At 45.6% G+C, this 14599-nt stretch overlaps 1 long non-coding RNA gene across 2 annotated transcripts; it reads right to left on the bottom strand.

Annotated features, from left to right (window-relative positions):
• Positions 1-6261: 6261 nt before the first annotated feature.
• LOC146195681 (uncharacterized) lies at positions 6262-10302 on the bottom strand. 2 transcript variants are annotated; one of them, XR_014706036.1, is made up of 3 exons: positions 9814-10302; positions 9305-9369; positions 6262-8403 (listed from the first exon to the last, which is right to left on the bottom strand). It is a non-coding gene; the product is annotated as an uncharacterized LOC146195681 (long non-coding RNA). The 2 variants fall into 2 exon arrangements; XR_014706037.1 differs by lacking the exon at positions 9814-10302 and adding an exon at positions 9482-9781.
• Between the last annotated feature and the right edge of the window lie 4297 nt (positions 10303-14599).

The following is a 14599-nucleotide window of genomic DNA, read 5'->3' as shown; positions in this document are numbered from 1 at the left end:
TTCTTTTACTCCGAGTTCTTTTGCACTTTTAACCAGTGCTTCTGCTCTCTTCTCCCGTCTCTCCTTGTGGTATTCTGGGTGCATGTTGCGGGGGAGAGGACGGACAATGATGTTCTCGCGACATTGTGGTGGTAGGGCAACCTTGTCGGCTGTGCCCCTATCTATTTTTCGACCCACCCATTCTAAGATGGTTCGACCCGTGCTCGACCTACTTAATCTTTCATGTTGGGCGATTCTCACCGCTTCAGCAAGTTCCGTCCAGCTATTATGCACTCCCATTTCTATCAGGCGTTCCGTAGAAGAGGAGATGGGCAGACCCAGCGCCCTCTTGACGCAACGCCTGATGAGTGCGTCTATCTTATCTTTTTCATTGGTACTGATGTTGAGGAACGGTGTGGCATAGCATATTCGACTTATTATGTACGTCTGCATCAGTCTCAAGAGGCTTCTCTCTTTGAGGCCTCTGCCTTTGAATGCAATCCTCCTAAATATTCCTGTTACTTGCGTCGCGTAGGTAGTGAGTTTTTTTATCGTTCCGTCATTATACCCGTCGTCTTGAATAAAAAGTCCGAGGATTCTGATTTGCTGGACTCTTGGTACGGTTTTTCCGTCGACCTTTATTTCTACGTTAAAGTCGCCCTTGCACCTCATTGATTTTGGATTATATATGTAAAGTTCGGATTTTTGCTGAGAGCACGAAAGACCCCTTTCGGCCGCGTAGGACACAATGGTGTCCGCCGCCGCTTGTAGGCGTTCCTCTATGCTGCCATCGCTGCCGTTGTTCATCCAGAGATTAACGTCGTCCGCGTAAATGCTGAACTTCAGGTCTTTTATGACTTTAATTAGGAGTTCGCGAAGTGCGCCATACTCAAGTTTAATTTTTGAGAGTTCAGTCCAGCGGTCGAAATAATGACTCAGTCGCGCAACATACTGTGTTGCCGTTTCACCGTCCATAGGTTTTTCAGTCCTGAACTTCTCACGAAACCCATCCGTCGTAAATCTAAACCTTTTAAGTAATGCAGCTTTTACTTTGTTATAGCTGCCTGCATCCTCAGGAGGAAGTCTTCCAAACACACTTAATGCTTCGCCGCTAAGGCAAGTACTCAAGACGAGCAAGATGGTAGCACATTCACTGTCTGTCCAATTTGCATTTATGGCGATCCTTTCAAAACGCATGAGGAACCCGTCGAGATCGTCTCTTCTCTCGTCGTATTTCGGGATCAATTTACTTGCGTCTATCCGCCAGCTGCTATGTCCTTCACTGGCGCTATGCACTTCAGCTAAACCGCTGTTGTTCCCCGAGTTTTGGAGCTGAAGTGTCATAGTAAGTAATTCCTTTTCTCGCTGAAATTCCTCTTCACGCTCCTTTCGAGCCTTCTCTCTTTCTTCCTCGGCTTCCTTTCGAGCCCTCTCTCGTTCTTTTTCTTCTCTCTCTTTTTCTTCTTTTTCTCTCTGGCTAACCCATTTGCGCAGTTCGGCACCGGACAACCCCAGCTGGGTGCCAGCCTCAACCAACTCTTTCAGATTCATATCTGAAGCGCGAACCGTCTGGGTGTAGCCTAAACACTGCTTAGCGAACTTCGCCTAAACGCTTCCGCGCGGCACAACCTCTCGCTATCGCTCTGCTGCTACACAGTTTACGAGCTCTTCGTAAGCTCTTCTAACTCGTTCTCCATCCTCTGAGCTTGAGAGCACCAAACGTCCTGTCGCGGACGCCAGAATAATTGTCACCCGTTAATAATTAGGGGTATTATTATTAACGATGCGCCCTTAATGGTGCGCACACTCCCAGACACCCTTTGAGTGAGTGGGGGTAGCTGTTCCGGTCGCAAAGGAGATGCCCTCGACCTGCGTGGCAAGCTCAGCCGGAATTCAACTACCTTGTAGTGACAGAAGGGGGTAGTCGTTTGGTGCCCAGCGGTCGCCGGTTCAAACCAGAGAAAGGATCGGAGTCAGAAGTAACGAACAAAACACAATTTATGCACAGCAAGAGACGATACAAAGGAACACACAAGATCACTTGAAATGCAAAGACGAGAGGTTCACAGAATACAAACGCTAAGCATGCAACTACAGAATGATTCAATAACACAGGCTTTACAACAGATCAAACACGAGAGAGTTACATAAACAAACACCAAATTGTTCACCGGGCACTGTTGCAGTCCGAGGCCTCAAGAGTCACGATGTGGCCGCCATACGAGACCAGCGCCGCTCCCTTGAAAGTCCGTGGGCTTGCCAGCAGCGGGTGATCCCCGGGAGTCCAGCCGAAGCACAGGCGAACACGTCGCAAAACACTGACGAACTGACTGACTGACTCATCAAGCGGCGCGGTCTCTTTAAATAGGGCGCGCCGCGTCTGTTTGTTAGCACGCGTCAAAGCTAGCGCGCACACACACTTAGCTTCGCTGGTTATAGAGCTCTCTCTTCCTCCCGTCGAGCCGCGCGTCGCCATTGGCCAGGTCCCATAGAAGATGCTGGAATTTTCTGGTTGATTCCAGTCCGATGAACCACCGTCCTCCCCGGGCAATGGGAAAGAGGGTCACGGCAACGCGTACAAAGCTACGCGCTCTCCCGCGCGGGGAAGGGGGCTTTTCTCTCCACGCCTTCCACGCGACGCCGTGCGGGCCTCGCGCCGTACCGGCTTGATGAAAATGGGCGCCGATTTCGTGACACCAGGGTTGGGTAAATCCTGCACTAACTTCACGGGGAAGAGGGCACTGCTTGCCTAGAAGAGCTGCCATTATATCTGCGGCGAATGCGCAGGCTGTATGAAAGTGCGCGCCGCTGCCACTTGAGTCCAGCCGTTGGTGTATGAATAGCACAGTGCACAGAACACGCTGAAGCATGCATAGACAAGGGAAAGAAACTAAAAGCCTTCTTTCTTGTGTGAGTGTATGCATGAGTGAAAACGAAATGCAAGACAAAAAAGTGCGTGACATCAGCAGACCAAGTGACACCCCTCGCCCATCAGTCAGAGAGAAACCAATGGATGCAGTATCTGTTAGTACCTCATCGACAAAGTTCGATGGTCAGCGCAAAGGATGAGGAGGTTTGGCTGTTTTAAAAGGACCATGAGAGCTTTGGTTTGCATTTTGTTGCTTTCCAGTGTGTGCATCGCTGCAGTATTTCGCAGAGACCATGTCCAACGCCTCATCGGGCTTGGTTAAAATGTCAGCCTGGTCAGTAGCCCTTGAATATGTTAGCTCTCTTAAATGAACACTGAAATAAGCAAGGACATAAGTTGTGCTGGCCATATTTTGGACTGCTTTCAAGACAATGTGTGTAATGCCAAATAATCTGAGAAGTTGAATAAACTGTTTGGGGTGCCCTGTTTTGTTTTCTAAATATGCATTGTAATACCATTTAACACAGCTTGGCCACCCAACTTGTGCACACCAGCTAACACAAAGCTTTAGCTGCACTACACTAATCCCTCTGTCACACAAACACTTCCGATCCTCATTGAACTCAATCTGCATTCAGGCTTTCAAGAAGGATTGAAACATCCGGTGCTACACGGGCGTTTTCAGTCACATTGAGAAATTTCCTACGTGGTCCGTCGTCTGCTGTCAGTCGCAATGAGTCTCAAAAGGAAATTTAAGATTGGGTTAATGATTGCACGATTTCAGTGTACACAGCAGCATTCCGCTTTTGGCGCCTCAGGTCATCTAACCTATCTTCCCAGCGGTCAACTGCTACAGTGCAGTTTCTCTTCCGCTCTACAGTTTCCACGCTGACGCAGTCGAAGAGAACGCCACCTTAGCTTCCACTGGCAGTAGACTACGGTGTCAATATTATAAAATTAGCCGTTCTACGAATGTTCTATCATGCCTTTTAATACATTTATGTGTTATTATGTGCAGTTCTATTGCATTTATTCGTTTTCAAGTTTTAGAGCTCGGTGATGACGAGGGTGTCAATGACCGCTTTTGAGTGTGCTTGAAATCTCGAGAGCGATTGAGGAAGCAACCTTAAGTCAAGCAGGCTCGAGCTCAACTGCACTTGACAGTTGCCGTGTGACAACCTCGATCTACAATGAGTTGAATGTAGATCCAGTTCAATGAGGATCGAAACTGTTCGTATGAGAGCAGTTTAACTCGCATCTTGCAGGAACAAGCAATCTATATACACCTTTCCAATAAGTTACTCGGTGCCACCATATTGTTCGCTCCTCCTCTCTGGACTGCTGCAAACCGGCTCTGCTTCCACTGTGCTAGCACCAAATGCACAAAGCAGTCCAGCAGGTAATATGGTGACACCCCGTGACCACTTATTGGAAAGGTGCACACTACTATGACTATGCTACAGTATGCTAAGGAAGTGAACACACAAAAAAGCCAGGCAATCATGTTACTCTGGTAACGAATGTTTAATTGTGGCTGGCCTTGCATATGGAGGGCAGTAATGCATGTACCCCTGTCTTCGGACAGGACAGCAGGGTTGTAAGCATCTCCAGCAAACACTGTGCGGATGTTCGTTTTGTTATAAAAATTTAGGAGACACTTGAGATCCGTCTTTAAGAGTATAGCATGGTAGCGTCAACAGCTCCCGTCTGCAGCTTCCCTTGTGGATCCTTGATCGCATACATGCACCTTGCTATTTTATAAATGACGTGTTTAAAGAACTTTGCTGCAACCTACAAAAAAAAAAAAATGTAGGAAGTGCTTAAGAGCTCTAAGATCGCTAAGGCGCACACAACCCGGCACCAGAATTAGAATATGTGACTAATAGGTACGGTGCAGGGAATGCAGCCTTCTAGTTACACACGTCAAATGACAGATCGAATACCACACGCCCATCCTCCGAGGTCCTGTGTATAAGCGCATAAGTGGCCCGAGTATGCATGGGGTTGCCATTAGCCTCTTTGTCACCTCTCCGCGGCGGTTTGCACAGCCAGGATGCCTCCTTTCCTCCTCTCTGCAACGCGGCAACAGAGCACGCACCTGCCAGAGCTCTTCACACGCAAGTTCCAGTATGAAGGACGTTTTTTGATGACAATTTCTGATCACACCTTCTGTACATGACGCACATAAGCCAATTAAAATACAGCTATTTAAATGCCCTCTAAACACGTGAATATTGTGAATATAAGCATAATACATAAGATAAATTCTCAGCACTGGGTAAAATATTCACAAAGTATTGTCAAACATGAATATAAAAACAAGAAATTGTAATAAAATCTTGAGGATATACAAAAGGCAGAAAAATGCTCATTTCTTAAACTACAGCTTGAAAATGAAGAAGTCTTTTTTTTTTTTTGCCTCAACTCCTTCAGCACCATGTAATTTGTTTATTAAATAAAATATTTACACAATCTTGCTATTAGATAATACTAAAATGCAGGTATTTTGATCCTCAATTAAATAAATGCCCATGTTTTTGTTTTGGCTTTATACATAACATAAAAACCTTTTTCTCCGAAATTTGCAGAAAAAATCCAAAAAGTGAAAGAAAAGGGGGCATTAATATCAAAATAAGCCAGCAAAAAAAATAATTCAGAATACTAAAAATATGCTACACTGCCTCTTTTATTACTAGTAAAGATATGGTGCACCTATCGGCAGATTTCTTTTTTTCGTAGTGCTGTTCGGAAGCAGTGGTCATTCTTGATTTCCTGCAGCAGTTGTTGAGAGTCTCATTTACCTATTCTCCACATCACACTAACAAAATGCAGCGAAGCCCAACTGCCAAGGAAGTAATAATTTACGTTCTGAAGTTCATTTTGAAGGTGTGCTGTTCTCTCAGAAATATAGCTAAGTTGCTGAAAACAGCCATTTTTAAGCTCGGCCTTCCTCTACTAATTTTACAGTTTATAGCATTGGCATTTCCAAACCTTTCAGGATTTATGACTGGATTATTTGGTGATATGTTTTCCACTAGGTGGGAGAGTTTGCCATCAAATTTGAAAATCTGCAATAGGAGCTCGGTGTTCAAACTCCACTCGATTTGCTTGAAGAAGTTCCACACTTGAAGTTCTGGAGAAGCCATATCAAGTAGTACCAAGCTTTCATTGCTGCTGAAACCCAGCGAATGGAAACAGAACAGTAGGAACACAAAATGAGCACGTGTAACTGACCAAGAGTGATTAGAGATTGAAACTAAGCTTTTCTTGGCCACTAGCTAAAGTTCGAGGCTGGCATTTGACTGATTCATCATCTGAGCTGAACCGAGAGCTAGTAAAATTGTCTTCAAGAGACTTCGCTACTGCTCTCATAAAAAGAAAACTATAGTAGAAGCAGCAGAATCGTGTGAATGGCGCCAAAGACCTCATTTCGAATAATTTTTTAAATGTCACACTGTGCCAGAAAGAACAAAAAATAAAATAAAAAATAAACAAGCTGCACACAAACAGAAACTATGGTTGTCACAATAGCCCCACTGCGGTAGTGCAGCGGTTAAGATGCTAGATTACTGTGCCGGAGTACCCATGTCCGAACCCGACCGCTGGCGGCTGCTTTCGATGCAAACGAAGTGGCACCCGTGTGCTATGTGATGTCAGCGCGCGTTAAATATCCCTAGGTGGTCAAAATTACTCCACAGACCTCCACTACAGCACCCATTTCTGTCTTTACACTTCGACTCCCTCCTCCCTTCCCTTACGACACAGTTCAGGTGCCCACAGAAACAAGTGACAGATTCTGTGCCTTTCCATCCCTGTGAACTAGTTACTATAATTACTTTTGTCATACTATCTGCCTAAATGGGGCTACATGTTCCAAACACGAAAATTTACGTCTGCCAGTGTGTGAAAACCATCATTCATATATGAACGATTGGCTTAAAGCGGTCCTGAAAGGTATAAGCCCTAATCCCTTAATTTGTGCCGGTATTATCTCACACATAATCGTCAGCATACAACCATAATCAACCACATTGTGCCTAAGACCACCCAACATGGGTATAAAGCTCTGTTTTAACCAAGCTGTATGAATGTGGAGTAGCACGTCTGATACTGGATCCAAGGGTCTCGGAGGGTTCTATTCCACCTCACCCTCTCACCTCAAAGGAGCTGCCTGCGTCGTCCTCTCTTTTCTCGATTCTTTGTCTCTTTTGCGCTTTTCCACAATACGAGCTCCAGCCAGCTCGGCCATATCATGTGGCCTCGTGACATCGCAGAACCAGACAACCAATCAGTGCATGGCCATGTCACCTGCCAAAGGCATGGTTGTGATTTTTCTCAAGGGTGACGCCTTTTACGCTACCGCAATAAAGCAACCATTCTACAATAAGTCACTCCTTATGAAGCACTTTTCATTACTGCTGCTGCATTGTATGATATGGGCAGTTCAAATTATGTTCCTTCTGTAAAGAGCAGTTTGTTTGCACAGCCTCCTATCCGATGTGGATGTAGGCTACAATCCAGCACACAACAGCGGCAGGGCAGACACATTAAAAAACATGGCAGCCCTTACGAAAGCCAGCTGCTCTTTCAGCTGATAGAAAGTCCAAGATTTTCCCAATTCTATTATCTTGTAGGCAATGGACAGTAACCCGGTCAGTTTAAGTTTGCAAGTGCTTGACAGCCCCTTATAGATTATGGTACTGTTAGGATCCTTCCAAGATTTTAATACGCTTGAGGTCGTGAGGCACTACACACACAAAGCAAGCAGTTTTTCTAGCACAATCTCCCTACCACTCTTCAAAGATCTGCAGTTGCCTATCCATACCAGCCGATTTCCGGAACCCTTTACATTGCTTCTAAGGCTTTTTTACTTCCTCCATGACCAGCATGACGTACAACCTGCTCACATTACTGCCGTCATCCTGACTGCTTCAGGGCAATGTCATCAGCAAATTGCAGATTACTGAGGTATTCTCCATCTACTCTTATCCCTGAAGGCATATCACCTAGCACATAGTACAATAGATGCTGTCAAGAGAGTACAAGAAGTGGCCGATTCCATGCCAAGTTACCTAAGACAATGCCATGTTTTAGACACCATCACACACGGATAACATTTTCTCGGAGAACCACAGCTGTGTTACCTCCACACCGGATCAAGTTTTCTTCTATATGACAAACTCTCCAATAAATGTCAGGCCTGTTCAGGTATTAATCTGTTACTTTAATTCGCAAGGCTAGAAGCTAGACTGACAAAAAATTGCAGTCACACATTTGTGCTTCCCACCTCCCCCCATTGCAAATCATGTGTTCCAAACCACCCAGAATGATTTTCAAATAATAGCATATCAGCAAGGGTGACAATATTACACAACAAGATTAAATACATTGCAAGCAAGGTGTTTTAAACTTAACTGGGAGAACGCTCTAAACCTGTGGAAGCAGTGAGAGTATCCATTTGGTCACACCAGTCGCAGCTCACTGCACTACTGAGGTGGCGGTGTAATCGAACTGGCGGAGGGAACTCGTTCGTCGCCACCAAGAATTCGTTGCCTCTGCAGATGTAAATAAATGAGAGTAATACTGCAATTACATTTAGTTTGCATAAATTCAGCAAACTCACTCACAATAGAATTTGGTTCGAGTAAAACAAGTGAGAGTGCCTGCTGCAGAAGGAAAAAGGTAGCAACGAGACTGGCTGTCAATGCTAGCACAAATACAAATATTTAGCACACTTACAAAGCACCGAAATAGCAACAAAGAGAATCTAAGTTAAATCACTTGTGCAGTAAGTGCCCAATATACTGCAGCTTGCATGGAACTGCAATGGAGAGTGCTTATAGCAGCAACTGCCAAGCTCTTTGACAGGATTACGAGGTACTCGCAATGGTGCCTCACTCTCCCACAAAACATGCCAGCTCAGGTTAATTATTGTTCTCTTTTCAAATAAGTTGTCAATGGCCTTGGCAGCAGCTTGAAGCCAAGCACTGCCAACTATTTATGTTGGAGCAGGCAAAAGATATATATATTAGGGAACTCTGCAGTAGCAACATGCATCCAAAGTGTTAAATCTATATAAACAAGCTCAGTGAGTTCCACCAATGCAGTTATTTCCGCAGTAAAAGGACAGATATTGTCACAGGCATGAACCTATGCTAGCTGAGGAGTAATGAAGTCACTTTCATTGCTGCATACACCGAAATAAGTGTGAGTACTTGACAGTGGAAGGTCTGAGCAAATAAGCACATGGATTCGGTCATGTATATAACCATACTTTTGTAGCCATTTCATGCTGTGCAGTAGGCTTGTTGCACTTCGAGGCTCAGTCCGCACAGGGCCTACTTACGTTTAAACTATCTCTCAGCTGGCCAGCAACCCCCCTTTTAGCAGTCCGCAGATATTACTCATGTATTGCAGCACTACCACGTATGGTCTGTACAGATGAGTGCCGCTTACCTTCCAACAGTTTTCCGAAAGAAGCCCGACATTTTCTATGGGCCGAGCCGCTCCATCGGTTGAAGCTGCGAGGAAGGCAATAAAACCCCGATTATAAACCAGCGCGTTCACGCTGGCGCACGCAAAAATGCCTTATACTGCCCAAACAAATATATATGCCCAAAGAAATAGTTTTACGTTATCTTTTAGTCGCCTCATATGTCCCAATACTCCAGTGCATCCGGAAGACAACAGCAACCGGCGACCGATCGGTGCACAGCAGCAGAAATGGAAGTTGTTCCAAGCGCAATGAAACGAGATCGTGGACGCCATTAAGCAGTCTCGTCGTCTCCTCACGCCTTCGCCCGGAGACTGTCGCGCGATAGCGCGATTACGCCACGTGAATAATTGAGGATAACGCATGCTTGCGCTGCCGTGCAAAAACTCGTTAAAGAAGCTGCAAGGAAGGCGATGGCAGAAAGACGACAAATACTTTACTTAGAGTTCGCGCGCATGTATGTACGACTCACCGCAGTCAGTAGGACTGCACCGAGGGCTGCGCCCTTGAATTTAAGGCTATAATCCACGAACTGAATCCGCATTTCACCGAGTTTGCATCTACCGGGATGATGGCCCGCAAACTGCAGCAGTCCGACGCATGAAAGACAACCTAGGGTGCCTAGGGCTCGAAAAGCGCAAATGCTCGTTGTCTGAAAAGCGCGCCAGCCTTCCTTGTTTGGGCAATACTTTGGGCGGCTCAGTGAACATCTGGGTTTGAGGCTTACTCTAGAAAAAAAACAAGCACTAAAAGCTATTTGACGTCACATCCGTCCAGAAGAGCAACTTATCCTCCTTTCCACTTTGGTCCTGGGCGCGCATGCGCAGTTCACGGAGCCGGCTCTCTGCAAGTTCAGGTCTTTTATTTTTTATAACTAGGCTTCACGGATATTGCCGCGCGCTCTCCCTCCTAGTTTTTCCTTCCTCCATGGTCAGACACGGCCGGTCTCGAGGGAGAGAGCGCGCGCTCTTTCTTACGGCCTTCTCAATCGCCGCGTGAACAATGGGAACTTTTCTCCTTGAGTCACGCTCTCCGCCGCCGCAAGGGGCGCGACCTGCTCACTGTTCGCTCCGCATCTGCTTCAGTGGCGGCGGGTGGCTTTTGCCTGGTTTCGCGCTGTCGCCCGCGGGTTTCGTGGTGAGTGCAGCCCCTAAATGAAAAATTGCAGAAGGTAGATGCTGCAGCGGCATCTTTTCAGCGTGCTACGCACGTGAATGGAGTCTTTATATTAAAAAACACTGTCGCTCAGCAAACGCTCGACAAGCATATGACATGTATTGCGGCATGGTATCTACTTTTGCTCATTTTAATCTTAATTTTTTCCCAAGCTTGTACAAGAAGATGAATAAAAAAAGTGAATGAGCAGTGATCACATCGAAGCTTCTTCAAGGCAAACATAACAGCAACAATGGCAAAACCGTCTTTCAGCGCTAGATGAGAAACCATCGAGGTAACACCGAAGATGAAAATAATTTTATAAAAATGTAATGTAAGTTGCACAATGCTTACATGACATAAAGTATTAGTATAACGTCAGAGTAAACGCTTTTAAGTTTTGTTTTCAATTTTGCTATAATTTATAGACCAGCAAATGTTTTATGTTGTATTATAAACATTATTTTAATTTTGCAAATAAACGTTGGTTTAATGAAATGTTTACATGATATCATGATTATTTCATGAAAACAACAGGAAATCTATTTCAAGCACTAATTCCTAGCAATATTTTCATTCTTTTTCTAGTATGTTTTTGAACTAATAGTTCCTTGTAACTATCTGTGCAGTAATGCCTGCCTTAGAGAGCAATCGCTGCCCCATTATTTTGGTAGAATGATTTGCTTATTACACATGCGCCACTGTTACTCAAGGGACACTCCTCAATAATGGATATAAAAGCTTTTCTCTGTGCTATTTATTCAGATGTGACTATAGGAGTTGTATGTCGCGCTGTATTGCGCGCCTAGGCACCTAGTGTCGACACCGACGAAATCATTTCAGCTCTGCCGCAATCAGTAACCGAGGAACTGAAAGAAGTGATGGTATCTCCTGTCATCCCATTACCCACTGTCACGTATTCTGGTTTAGCTTACGTCGCTGGATACATTGTGAAGTTAATCAGTGACTTCGGGTGTGACGCTTGTGCTATCCTTCTTGAAACCAGCGAAAGAAGCAGCCCCATGTACACTATTCTGCGAGGACAAGATTCTAGCGGACCGCATTATCAAAAACAAGAGTTTGTAGCCCTCTTGGACAAGGTTGTGTCTCTTTTTGAAAAAGCTGTCGTGCACCTACCATACACAAATGTCCTTGAAGTCCTACAAATCTTAATCCAGCCAGCACTTGAGGACTCACCTTGGCTGAGTTGTCCGAAAGGCATTGACAATAGCCATGCTATAAGGTCCGCTTCTTTAATATGTGAGAAATTTCTCAGAATACTTCTTGTCAATTATGCTAAGAAGGTGACAGACAAGAACGAAAGGCCAGCTCCTTATGTGCACAAATCGTCCAGAAAGATTTTGAGACTTTAATTTTCTAGCCGCATGTACCGTTTTGATGAATGAGTGCAATGAGTTAACTTTGAAGGACATTTTTTTATTGCTTGCTGCAATTTTCAATTATGCATATCTGCTTACGCCCATTTCCTTGAATAAATGTCGTTTTTTTTATCACTGTATTAAACTATGACTGTCTACGTGTGCGTCATTCGCGAGACTACGTATACATCTGCTGTCTTTCAACCTACTGATTTGTTTTAAACGAAGCTAGAACAGCCCACTTCACTAGACAACTGAAATTTTAACTGTATGCGTAAATGTTTGATCCTTACTCTGAATCTGAGACGTGCTATGAATTTTCGTCAGTGCCTCTTTTGCTCTAAACGAAAACGGCAGCGGTTGACAGAATATCCACCGAACAGTTTGCCATGCATGCACTAGCGTCAGGTCGCGTTATACCAGCTTACAGCTTTCAAAGGCACACTGCATAAAATGGTACATATAGTTTTGTGAAAAATTTAGGGGCAAAAAGTGTTGATGTAAGTGCACCCGAAACTTCATTCGACCGTGCGACAGCACTGACGAAGGCGCGCGCGCTCTCGCGCGCACGCGCATTATTGACTAATTTATTGCTCATACACGATAAATCAGACGCTGATTACGGCTTCTTCCTATAAGCCATAAGGGGTGAAATATCAGAACCTGCCGGTTGCAACCGATGCGGGCGGAGCGAAGAGCGAGCGCGCGTTTCCCTTGCGCGTGAACGGCTGTAGCGGAGGAGCAGCAGTGGGGCGGTGGCGACCCCACCGAGGCGCGGCGGGCGGTGGAAACAGACCCCATTGGAGAGGCCGTAAGAGAAGAGAAAAACGCGCTCTCCCTCGAGACCGGCCATGGGCCAGGAAGCCCCTTTCTTGTGAGGATATTCAAGCGAAACCTACCATCCCCCCCTTCCCACCCACCCACCCACCCACACACACACACACACACACACACACACACACACACACACACACACACACACACACACACACACACACACACACACACACACACACACACACACACACACACACACACACACACACACACACACACACACACACTGCGATGGAATACGCAACTTTCAACCAAACAGTACGGCCGCCGGTCGGCGGGGACTGGCGGGGATTTCAAACAGCAAAAAAACTATTTTTGTAAAGACCCACAGTGCAAGGTAATCCGGCGTTTCGTTCGCCAAGACGTGGTCGTGGACCATCGTGGATGGTGAAGCCGCGCAGGTGGTACATGTAGTACATACGTTAAGGCTCAACTAGAGTAACAATTGAAGATCATGACTGCCGCTACCAACGGATACAACGAATTGCGGCATGAAAGCTGAGAAATTAATGACAATCGCCCCATACTGTGTATGTGCCAGTTTTTTAGGCCAACCAGCTAATCATGTGGTATATAATACAATTCGCTATCTCAGGGGCCGAATGGAAGTTGCAAACCTAATTGGATTTCCTATTGGAATTTTGAGTACCATTTGGAAAATCCGAATGGAATTTTACACGCAATTGGAACTATTTGGAATGCCCAATTGGTATTTGCAGAACCATTTGGTTAATCCAACTGGACTAATCCATTGGAGAGGTGGCGTCCAATATTGGGTCCAGATGTAACCATTTGCAGGTCCCAATTGGCCCCAATGTTTTTCCTTCTTTTTTTTTTGACCAGACAGGACACATCTCGAGCATTGAAGACAAGTGTGAATGTTGAAACATAATTTTGTCAGCGAGGAAATATGTCCTGGAAACATACTCGTCCGTACGTACATCGGACGTACACCTCGTCTCTCATGCGGATATACAAAAACGGATGTAGTATGTACCTCCGACGGACGTACGAATACAGATGTCCGAAACCGGAGGTTGTACGTATGTCCGACGGACGTACAATTTCGGAAAAGGACGTTTGGCTCTAGCTCGGACGTACAACGGACGTCGGTGGTTGCTCGAGGAAGGCAAGAAAGTCAGAGTGATTACGCTACCACGAAAATCACAACAGAATAGCAAGGGTGTCGGAATAATCGATAATCTCTTGGCAGGACTGGAATGATCCACCACCGCTCAGCCTTCCATACAAGCTTAACGTTCAAATTTTGCAAATTCTACTGTTTCTAAAGTGGCTACGGTGCTCTTCAAGGCAGGCAAAAATATCCATGTTGCTTTCAAAATGTCCTTAGCATTTGACTTGAATATAGCCGCACCAGAGGCGCGCCTCGAGCATTTGGAAGCTTCATGGCCGCGCCGGTCGTGGTTATCAGCACGCGATAGGACCTTTGCGGTACTCTGAAAATTATTGACTCTAGTTTCGTGATCCAAAGTGCCCCCTAGAATTTTTTCCCGCGTGATGACTTGGTTTATTAAAAAAAAAACCATAGAGCCCATCCGATGTCATCGCCTTTCATGGGAGTTGGCTGGGACCGCGCCGACAGAAATACTTATCTGTATTTCTGAATTAAGGGGGTCGAATTAACGAGCAGTTAGTTGCAAGCTTCAGAGGTTGCGCGGAAGAGCAGGCAGCCGCCTCTGCCAACCCCTACAATTCGGCGCTGTCGGCCACCGCGACGTTCATGACGCCATTTAGCCTTTATCTACTTGTTCATGGTTTTACCTGGTTTTGGACGTGCACAGCCGCTATGCCTCCCTAGCACGGAGGCGTTTCTTCGGCCAAGTGCTGGGCTACAGGCTGTCCAGATGCGGCGGCGCGTAGTTAGAA

This window comes from Amblyomma maculatum, chromosome 3, assembly GCF_055883805.1.
Source record: "Amblyomma maculatum isolate TAMU_Amacu chromosome 3, ASM5588380v1, whole genome shotgun sequence".
Taxonomy (NCBI): Eukaryota; Metazoa; Arthropoda; class Arachnida; order Ixodida; family Ixodidae; genus Amblyomma; species Amblyomma maculatum.
Note: the sequence above shows the minus strand (reverse complement) of the source record. Positions and strands in the feature narration are given on the sequence as shown.